The sequence below is a fragment of the Chrysochloris asiatica genome, unplaced genomic scaffold (assembly GCF_000296735.1).
Source record: "Chrysochloris asiatica unplaced genomic scaffold, ChrAsi1.0 scaffold00404, whole genome shotgun sequence".
NCBI classification, from domain to species: domain Eukaryota; kingdom Metazoa; phylum Chordata; class Mammalia; order Afrosoricida; family Chrysochloridae; genus Chrysochloris; species Chrysochloris asiatica.
In genome coordinates, this window is record NW_006408922.1 from 1043388 (window position 1) to 1051463 (window position 8076).

The following is an 8076-nucleotide window of genomic DNA, read 5'->3' on the forward strand; positions in this document are numbered from 1 at the left end:
TAGTCCTCAAGCTGACATCTCTGCTCTTCAACACTTTAAAAAGTTCCTGTGCAGCAGATTTGCCCACTGCAATACATTGTCTGATCTCTTGACTGGTGCTTCCACAAGTGTTGATAGTTGATCCAAGAAGAATGAAGTCCTTGACAACTTCAATCTTTTCCAGTGGTGAGGATTTTTGTTTTCTTGACATTGAGATGCAATCCATACCGAAGGCTGTGCTCTTTGATCTTCATCAGTAAATGTGTTCTTTCACCATACTTATTCAACCTGTATGCTGAGCAAATAATAAGAGAAGCTGGGTTCTATGAAAAAAAATGTGGCGTCAGGATTGGGGGAAGACTCATTAACAACGTGCGATATGCAGATGGTACAACCTTGCTTGCTGAAAGTGAAGAGGACTTGAAACATTTACTGATGAAGATCAAAGAGCACAGCCTTCAGTATGAATTGCTATAAAATTAGAAATCAACTATAGGAAGATCAAGGAAACAAAATCAAATATATGGAAATTAAATAATACCCTGCTGTAAAGCCACTGAGTAATAGAGCAAATAAATAAATAAATTCCTTGAATCAAATGAGAACACAAATACAATATACCAAAACCACTGGGACACAGCAAAAACAGTGCTTAGAGGGCAATTTATAGCAATAAATGCACATATCCAAAAAGAGGAAAGAACCAAAATCTATACATGATCAGAACATCTTCAACAATGGAAAAAGACTAGCAAAGTAGCAAAGTAAGAAAAGAAAGACTAGAGCAGAAATAAATGAATTAGAAAACTGAAAAACAATAGAAAGAATCAACAAGATAAGAAGTTGGTTCTTTGAAAGGATTAATAAAATTGGCAGATCACTGGCAAATCTAACAAAAGAAAAGGAGAAGATGCACATAATACACATAAGAAAGAATGTGAAGTTTTTGTTGTTAAGTGCCGTCAAGTCGATTCCAACCCATAGCGACCCTGTATAACGTTTACAAGGAGCAGCTGGTGAACTTGAACTACCTACCTTGCAGTTGAAATGACTTTGCAGTGTGATACATTAGCCCACAGTGCCACATCAGGACTCCATAGTATGAAGTAGGAAGTGGTAATTTCTTGTATATTCATGGCCACACTTGCTCCATTGACCCCACTGCCCCACCTCTCCCCCCAGTTTAAGAGCATACAGCATTATCTGAGGACAACACAGGAACATGACAAGAGGAACCCTGTGGTGGTGTATTATTGTCGCTTATATGTGGCACTGCAGGAGAAAGCATTGGATTGCAAGGTCAGTTTGAACCACAAGGTCAATAGTTCAAACTTACCAGCTGCTCCTCAGAAACTCTTTACACGGTCGCTATGAGTGGAACCGACTCAACAGCACTTAACAACAACAATATGCAATACAGACTGGAATGGAGACTGATAGTAAAACTCTTGAATGTCGTAAATTTTTATCAAAACTAATGGATCAGTTAGAAGCTCTTCAGAAACATTTGGGTAATAATGAAGCTGTTACTCAAGAAATAGTTGATTGTGCCATTTGGAAAATTATGCTCTGAAAATGTTTTTTGTTTGAAAATGTTTTTGTATTCAGACCATGACGATCGTGCTGGGCAATTTCACAGAAACATGACCAAGTCCTTCTATACTGCAAGTCTTTTAATAGATGTTGTAACAGTATTTGGAGAACTCACTGATGAAAATGTAAAACACAAAGTATGCATGATAGAAGGCAATACATATCAGTGATTGTTTAAAGAATGGTGAGACTCCTCAAGCAGGACCTGTTGGAATTGATGAAGAGAGTGATGTTGAAGACAACGGAGATGCTGGAGCAACCTCTCTGACCACTCCACCACCTCAGCCATCATCTTCAAATTATGACCCAAGCAACATGCCATCAAGCTGCTATACTGGGATACAGATTCCTCCCAGCACATTCGCTCCAGCTAATCTGCTAGCAGAAGTGCCTCACAGCACAGGTTTAACAAGTAATACTATCCAACATACTCCACGGACTACTCCAGCTATTAATACTACACTTTTCAATTCAGTTTCCCAGGAGGGCATTCATCTAACACCAGAGGACTTTTCCAGAGCTCAAAAATACTGCAAATATGTTGGCAGTGCTTTGCCATATGAAGATGTGAGCACTGTTGTGCAGAATCTGCAGAAGGCTCTCAAGCTACTGGTGACAGGTGAAGAATGAAGAATGAAGCCTTTGTACAATTGTTGTTGTTAAGTGCCATTGAGTCGGTTCTGACCCATTGTGACTCTGTCTGTATAGGGTTTCCTAGGAGTAATTGGTGAACTTGAACCGCTGACCTTGTGTTCAAACCAACTTTGTAGTCCAGCTCATTAATCCACAGTGCCACTTTGCATAATAGAGTCGTGTATTTGGAGCCTAAAGAAATAACAGTCAATTGCTGTATCTTCAGCTTCTCAAGAGCCGTTTTAAGGAAGACTTCAGTTCCACTGAACATGGCAATGAAATTTGTCCGTGTGTCAGATTTCCTGTTGAAGCATTTGATCAGCGGTCTCAACAGTATTCATTACTCATTTCATGGATCCAATATAGAGCTGATGTTAGCAAGACCCTAAAAATACCATTGAACCCCACTTCGAAAAATAAAATTCACATCTATAAAATATATATCAAGAATAAGTTTTGTACTTTTATTTACATACAATAAAATAGTTTGTTGTTTTGTTTTTAATCTATAATGTTTGAAGAAACAGTCCATTCTTGTTTGTGATAAAATTCTAAATTTAACTTTTATTTTTGTAAAGCTTTTTCTGTGAATTGAATAAGGGAAAGTTTACAGGGCAGCTCACTAGTTTTACATTCAGCAAATCATTGCAATGATTACAATCCCCTCCAAGTACCCTCAGCCAACAGTATTTACATCTATTATCTTTTTTTTTTTTTGTAATGTACTCATACCACATTGAAAGAGTTCTGGTGTGGCACCGCAGGTTAATGCACCAGACTGTAAGGTCAGCCTCACCAGTCACTCCTTGGAAACCCCATACAGGGTCGCTACAAGTAAGAACTGACTCGATATCACTTAACAACAGCAACATCAACAATTGAGAATATATATTCATTTAAATGTCCAAAGGGCACATTTTGCAAGGCAGCCTCCTTCCCACAGGCACACTACCTTTCGCTATGCTATCTCCACTGCCACTATCTCTGTTGCTGCTGCTTCTCTGGTTAGGGTCCTCGCTCCACTCATGCTCTTCCCTCTGGTTGATTCTATGGTCCTGTATTCCTGAAATGACAGATTATCTGCTCCTCCTTTTTAGTCACACCTCTTCTACATTTACCGTTGTGACAATCGCCATTAGATCTGATAACGATTACTTACAATAGAATCATAAAATCCTATCCCCTTCATAACCAGACACAAATGGACAAGAGGAAAACTATTCAGTGGGGTTTTATATTACTTCCCTCATTCTGACAGTACCTGCATGAAATTTTGTAAGCCAGTCACTTCGTGCCTTTAAAGCCCCCCAATTTTGATAACTGAGATCTAAGTTGCCCATCCCTATCAACTCACTGTACTAAGGAGGCAAGCTTGATCCTTGATATGAGGACTATCCCTTCCGCTGGGATTTTTGGGCAGTTTCATCCATAAGCAAAGGTCCAGTTGATCAGGTTGTAGCAATTTATGCTTGCTTCCTGTATCATACTTATCTAAATATGGTTGAATTCTGGTTGGCAAACCATCCAAGCTAGGTCAAATGGGTGCTATCTGCAAGTTTGGGAGTTTTTGCATGCCTGCCCGCTCTTCAGACCAGCTGGCGGCTTCACTCTTAGCTCTAATCCATAGTGGCTAGGTCAGTGTCCTTGGGCTAAGAAGCTCACACATCTCCCTGAACTTCAAATCAGCCAGCCCATTCTCTTCTCTTTCTCATCTCAAGGTCATTGGGTGTCTATGGAACATGGCCAATCTCAGTCCATGTCTTCACTGCTGCATTTCCCCCACTTCCACCTGCTAGTTGACTGGGGTGGTCGCCAGCGAGCATACAATACTGTTCATGTGTTCCATTTGCGTTTCTGTCTTAGAAAGGGGTTTACCCTGATGGGCTGACATTTCTTACCTTAATGGCTCTAAGTGGCTCTAAGTCAAACGGCTTGCTTGATATTGTCACAGCCACAGAATCTGCTTTCCTACCCCTCTGGTTTGGTCTGCATGTTTTTTCAATTGGGAAAGTTCCACCTCCAAAGGTTGTGTGGGGCTCAGGATTTCAGCTAAGGCCCCATACATACTCCACAAAGGCTTAACAAGAAACCTGTTTCCCTGGGCATATTTCACACAGGGATAAGAGGAGATTCTGCTTTGTCTCATAGTTGTTTAACATAGGAGAGTCTGTTGGTTTCCATTTGTTTTTCCCTGCATCTTTTGGATAATCCAATCAGTTATAGGCTGAAGACAGGCTAACAAGCTTTCTGTAATCATATTTCCCATTATTCTTTTGTAGCCCACTAAAATGCCGATATTACACTAGTAGGCAGGGGAACCCAATAACTACAAAACAGTCAAGCACCTTAACATTATTTCCCCTCCTTTACCTATTCAGACTGTGTCTTGATTGCCTTATCATAGAGCCCCGCTGTTCCAAAGTTGTGCACACATCACAATCTACCTCTATCCCACATAGCCCATGTGTATCTCCCTAAGTCTTTCCCTATTATTTCCCTATTATTGCCCATTCCTGTACATCCTCCCACTTCTTGTGCATTGCCCTCACCCTCCTATTTATTGCCCTCCCTGTCCCCTGAGTTATCATGTATTTGTCCCCTAACCTGTGAGTTATTTTCCCCTCCCTTCCACCTCTGATAACCATCAAAGAATTATTCTTTATTATGGAAATGTTTTTTAAAGCTTTTACAATAATGGTCTTATACAATATTTGTCCTTTTGTGCCTGACTAATTTCACTCAGGAGTCCTGGTGTGGCACTGTGGGTTAAATGCATCAGACTGCAAAGTTGTTTGAACTGCAAGGTTGGTTGTTCAAGCTCACCAGCTGCTTCTTGGAAACCCTATACAGGGCCGCTATTGGTCAGAATCGACTCGATGGCACTTAACAACAACACAATTTCACTCAGCATATGTCTTCAAGGTTCATCAATGCTATAATGTGTTTTGCAGCTTCATCATTAATCTTCAAGATCGCATAGTATTCCACTGTGTGTATGCTGTTGTTGTTGTTAGGTACCACTGAGTCGGTACCAACTCAAAGCGACCCTATGCATAGCAGAACGAAACACTGCCCGATCCTGGGCCAACCTCACTACTGTTGCCACACTTGAGTCCATCAATGCTGCCACTTGGCCAATCCATCTCGTTGGGGGTCTTCCTCTTTTTCTCTGATCCTCCACCTTACCAAACAGTGACTGGTCCCTCCTGACAATATGTCCGAATATGACAATATGTCCAAAGTATGAGAGACGAAGTTTGGCCATCTTGTGTGTATGTACCAGAGTTTATTTATCCACTCTTACGTTGATGGGCACTTAGGCTGTCTCCATCTTTTTGCTATTGTAAATAGTGCTGCAAGGAACATTGGTGTGCATGTATCTACCCTTATTCTGGCTCGTATTTCTTGTGGATATATAACAAGTAGAGGGATTTCTGGATCATAAGGTATTTCTATTTCCAAGTTTCTGAGGAAGCAATATACCATTTTCAGATGTTGAACCATTTTACTATCTCACCAGCAATGTAGGAGGGTTCCAGTCTTTCCACACCCTCACCATCATCTATTGTCCCCTGCTTTTTTGAACTTCACTGTTACTGCCAGTGAGAGATGATATTTCATTGTTGTTTTGATTTGCATCTCTCTAATGGAATCCTGGTATGGCCCTGTGGATTAATGCACTGGACTACAAAATCGGTTTGAACCCACAAGGTCCGTGGCTCAAGCTCACCAGCCACTCCTTGGAAATCCTATACAGGGTCGGTATGGGTCAGAAACAACTTGATGGCACTTAACAACAACAACAATGGCTAACGATCGTGAACATTTCTTCATATGTTTGTTGGCTGCCTGAGTGTCTTCCTTGGTGAAGGGTCTGTTCATGATCTGTGCCCATTTTTTAATTGGGTTATTTGTCTTTTTCTTGTAGATATGTTATAGTTTCCTATAAATTTTAGAGATTAGTCCCTTGTTTGATATGTCATTGAAGAAAAATTTTTTTCCCAGACTCTGGGCTCCCTTTTTACACTTTTGGTGAAATCTTTTGATGCACTTAAATTTTTAATTTTTAGTATGTCCCAGTCATCTATTTTTGTCCTCTACTGTTTGTGTGCTTTTTTCCATGTTTTATCTATGTATAGCATGTATTTGGAGTCCTGGTGTGGCCCTGTGGGTTAATGCACCAGATTGCAAAGCCATTTGAACCACAAGGTCAGTGGTTCAAGCTCACCAGCTGCTCCTTGGAAATGCTATACAGGGTCGCTATGGGTTGGAATCTACTCAACAGTACTTAACAACAACAACATACCATGTATTAGAGCCCTTAAGTTTGCCCCTATTTTTTCATAGATGATCTTTATAGTTGTGGGATTTAACTTTAGAACTTTAAACCCTGTTGAACTAGTTTTTGTATATGGGTCTTGTTTCATCCTTTTGTAAACAGATTTCCAGTTTTGCCAGCACCATTTGTTGAAGAGACTATCTCTTCCCCATTTTGGTTCTTTGCCAAAGATGAGTTGACTGTATGTGCATGGATTTACTTTGAGGTTCTCAATTCTGTTCCATTGATCTATGTATCTTTCATTATATCAACACAAGGCTATTTTGACCACTGTAGCCCTGTAGTAAGTTTTGAAATCAGGGAGTGAGAGGCCTCCCACTTTGTTCTTTTTCTTAAGCATTGCTTTGCTTATCTGAGGTCTCTTTCCCTTCCATATAAAGTTCGTGATCATTTTTCCATCTCTTCAAAGAATATTGCTGCAATGTGGATTGGGATTACATTATATCTGTAGATTGCTTTGGGTAGTATTGACATTTTCACAATGTTAGTATTCCTATCGATGAGCATGGTATATTCTTCCATTTTGTAAATTTCTTTTGGTGTTTTGTCTAAATTTAAGTTTTAAAATAAGTATTTCTGTTGTTGTTGTTTTTTTCTGATGACATCTAAAACAAATAAGAATTCCCAAGCTGTTTGATGACTCTATGAGAAATTATGTTAAAAACGTGAGTTACAGTCATGTTAAATATAATTGGATTGAAAGTTAAAATTTTCATGGAAGAAAATATAACAAACTAAAGAGGTAGAATTACTATTTTAAGCTTAACAATAATGCTGGTTTCACAACTGCTTTGCTGTAAATCAAAGTTTAAGGTGAATTGGTACTTGCTTCACAGGTAGTTTGACTGCATTGTTGTTGCTGTTGTTGTTGTTGTTGTTAGATGCCATGTCTTTTCTTCTGTGATCTTCCTTATTCACTGTCCAGCTTTTGCATGCATATGAAGTTATTGAAAATAACATGGTGCACTTTAGTCCTCAAGCTGACATCTTTGGTCTTCAACACTTTGGAAAGATCTTGTGCAGCACATTTGCCTAATGCAATATGTCGTTTGATTTCTTGACTGCTGCTTCCGTGAGTGTTGATAGTTGATCCAAGAATAATGAAGTCCTTGACAGCTTCAATAAGTTCTCCATTGATAAGAATGCTGTTTATTGGTCCAGTGGTGAGGATTTTGTTTTCTTTATCCTGAGATATAATCTATACCGAAGGCTATGCTCTTTGATCTTCATCAGTAAATGTTTTAAGCCCTCTTCTCTTTCAGCAAGCAAGATTGTATCATCTGCATATCACAGGCTGTTAATGAGTCTTCCTCCAATCCTGATGCCATGGTTTTCTTCATAGAACCCAGCTTCTTGGATTATTTGCTCAGCATAAAGGTTGAATAAGTATGGTGAAAGAATATAACCCTGTCACACACCTTTCTTAATTTTAAACCATTCAGTGTTCCCATGTTCTGTTCAAACAACTGGCTCTTGGTCCATGTACAGATTCCTCATGAGCACAATTAAGGGTTCCGGAATATTCATACTTT

The 8076-nt window shown here is 39.5% G+C and overlaps 1 pseudogene; it reads left to right on the plus strand.

The window, feature by feature from the left end:
- The first annotated feature begins 1113 nt into the window (after positions 1–1113).
- Positions 1114–8076, plus strand: part of LOC102832352 — a 109449-nt pseudogene continuing 102486 nt past the window's right edge.